The following is a 2,699-nucleotide window of genomic DNA, read 5'->3' on the forward strand; positions in this document are numbered from 1 at the left end:
ACTCCTCTCTGCCACCGAGGGTCAGCTCATCAGTATATCAGTGTGTCATCAGTTCTCAGGTACTTCCGGTTGTTTCAAACTGGCAGTGTCAGAACTTTGGGCATACAAGGCGGCAGCTCTACCAACTGAGCCAGACCTCCTGCCCTTATATCCTTGTGCCTATCCCTTGTGCCTTTGTCCATCTTTGTGTCTCCATGCATCTAGCTCTGGTCCTGCTCTTTTTGTTGCTGTTGTGGAACTGCTGGTGATGTGTCAAACACCCCAATTCCCTCCACTACCCAAGGACCACTATGTCAGCCAGCACCAAGGAGAAGTATCAGTCTGCTCTCTTCCTTTCTCACCAGTCTCTCTTCCCACTTCCCTTCTCTCCACACTACCTAAAGCCACATTTTATTTCTGTCTGAATCAAGGCACACCGGAGACACACATGTAAACATATATATTTGGTGCTGGGTGCTTGCCCGAATTGTACCTTTAAAAAAAAATAGCATTGCCAGGAGCGACAGCTCCAGTGCCTACTCAGCAGCCACCATCCCATTTGTAAGCTGCTGCTTAAGTGCCTGGTGAACCACCTTGCAAGGAATCCCTCCTCCCCTGGCTCAGCAACCTCAGCATCCTTGCCTTGCTTCCCTCCTTGGAACTCGCTAAGGCTACTGCCTAGCCAACCTGGGTTTGCTTTTCAAGCCTTTTACTGCCTGTCTCCTCACTTTTGCAACTGGAGACTGCTGTGCTTTGGCACTCTTGCCCCATGATCTCTGCAACACTTCAAACCACCTCAGCAGATACAGATAGTTAACCTGAGTGTTGGGCAGGCCCTTATGTGTCCCACATGCAATCAAACTGATAACTCACTTTGTACCTCTATCTTTTCCTCCTCTGTGTTTGCGAGTCTCTAGGGCATTTTATGATCGATTCCCCCTCTCCATTATTTCCTGATTATCCACACAATAAAAGTTATCTGTTGTTACACCTTTAACCCTCACCTCTCATCTCTTCATGCCATTGCACTGACTTGCCACTATTGGCCACTGAGCTTGGTTCCAGCAGGAAAGGTTGGCAACCTTCAGTCTCGAAAGACTATGGTACAAGCCTACAGCACCTGGTATTCCCAGGCGGTCTCCCATCCAAGTACTAACCAGGCCTGACCCTGCTTAGCTTCCAAGATCAGACGAGATCGGGCATGTGCAGGGTAACAGTTGCTTCCAGCAGTAGCACTCAATTTCCCCATGTACACTTCTTACACATGCTTTCAAAAGCACTCCTGGTAATGCTGCCACCCTCGTTTTACCAGCTCATACAGTCAAACAGACCATATATTAATCTGTAAGGTTGGGGAGAATTTAAATGTCTGCTTCCATTATTATTTAAAGTACAGTGATGATTCTCAACAACAGTATAGCAGAGAAAGCTGTTCTTCAGTTCATCAAGTACAGTACAGAGGCAGGAACAATGGTTTCCTATTAGAGTCTACATGGGTGAGTCAACACCTGTGAACAAAAGGACTAAATGACCATAGAATGGAAAATATGCTGTGGGCGGCTTTTCTTATGTGAAACAAAATGTCATGAGCCAAGGACAACGATCATTTCCATCAGCAACAATCAAGGGAGAGAACAGTGTCTCTGGCTGAACTTTTGATATTTAATGATGTAGTAGGACAAGAGGCTTTCACGTTTGTTCAAGTCAATGGAATAGGATCACATTTCCTGATAAATTTTAGTTCAGCTGTTTCTCACTGGAGTCTCTCTTTGCTATCTAGATAGTGCCTTGTGAAAAGTCATATTTTTTCCATATAAACTGTCCCTCCTTACAAGTTGTCAGAAGCCATAACAATGCTGACAATTGGTACCAATTTTGGTGCCAATCAAGGCTTTGTATAAAGGGGATGCCGTACAGGGTTTCACAGCTATGGGGCTTATTGGGTTCATGTTCCAACAGATATGCAACATCAAATTTGGATTGCAGTGTCTATTGGCCCAATCCTCAAGACTGCGCACTGGCTCACCGCCAGCACATTTGCAGGCACATAAGGCATGTTTGCAGGCCCTAGCACTAATGGAGTACTGGACCTCTGCTGCTCAGCGGTCACATGGACCTCCCCGCCCTCCGCAGACCTCTGCGTCGGCCAAGCTTGGCCGATGCAAACTCACCTTCCCCAGGGCCCGCAATGGCTTAGCTGCCTCCAGAGTGGCATGAAAGTGCTTTATGGCACTTTCACGACATTCCTGGGCCAGCGCAAGGGACTTGTGGAGGCCTAACTCCAGGTTAGGATTGTGCTCTTACACAATCAACTGTGAACAGAATATACAATATCGAGGAGACTGAAGTATGAAAAGATTATACTACATAATATAACATTGATACTGTTAAGAAATTTAGGAAGAATTTATGAACTCTTGCAGTAACAATTCAAATTGTCTTGGATTTGACTAGGGATTCTGTTCTAGTAGAGATATTTCAATAAGGGTGCAATCCTAACCCCTTATGTCAGTAATTTCCAGCACTGGCATAGCGGTGCCAATGGGACATGTGCTGCATCCTGCAGTTGGGTGTCACTCACAGAGGCCTTCTCAAAGTGAGGGAATGTTTTTCTCTTACCTTGGAGCTGCATTGCCCTTATGTCAGTGCTGGAAAGCTGAGGACCAAGGTATTTGAAGGCCCATCTCCCCCTTATGGAGTGGCCTTCCTCTAAGGTAAGC

The 2,699-nt window shown here is 46.2% G+C and overlaps 1 pseudogene; it reads right to left on the reverse strand.

The window, feature by feature from the left end:
* Positions 1 to 1,087: 1,087 nt before the first annotated feature.
* LOC136647045 (5S ribosomal RNA) lies at positions 1,088 to 1,207 on the reverse strand (annotated as a pseudogene).
* Positions 1,208 to 2,699: the final 1,492 nt, after the last annotated feature.

Source organism: Tiliqua scincoides, chromosome 3 (genome assembly GCF_035046505.1).
Source record: "Tiliqua scincoides isolate rTilSci1 chromosome 3, rTilSci1.hap2, whole genome shotgun sequence".
In the NCBI taxonomy this organism is placed as follows: domain Eukaryota; kingdom Metazoa; phylum Chordata; class Lepidosauria; order Squamata; family Scincidae; genus Tiliqua; species Tiliqua scincoides.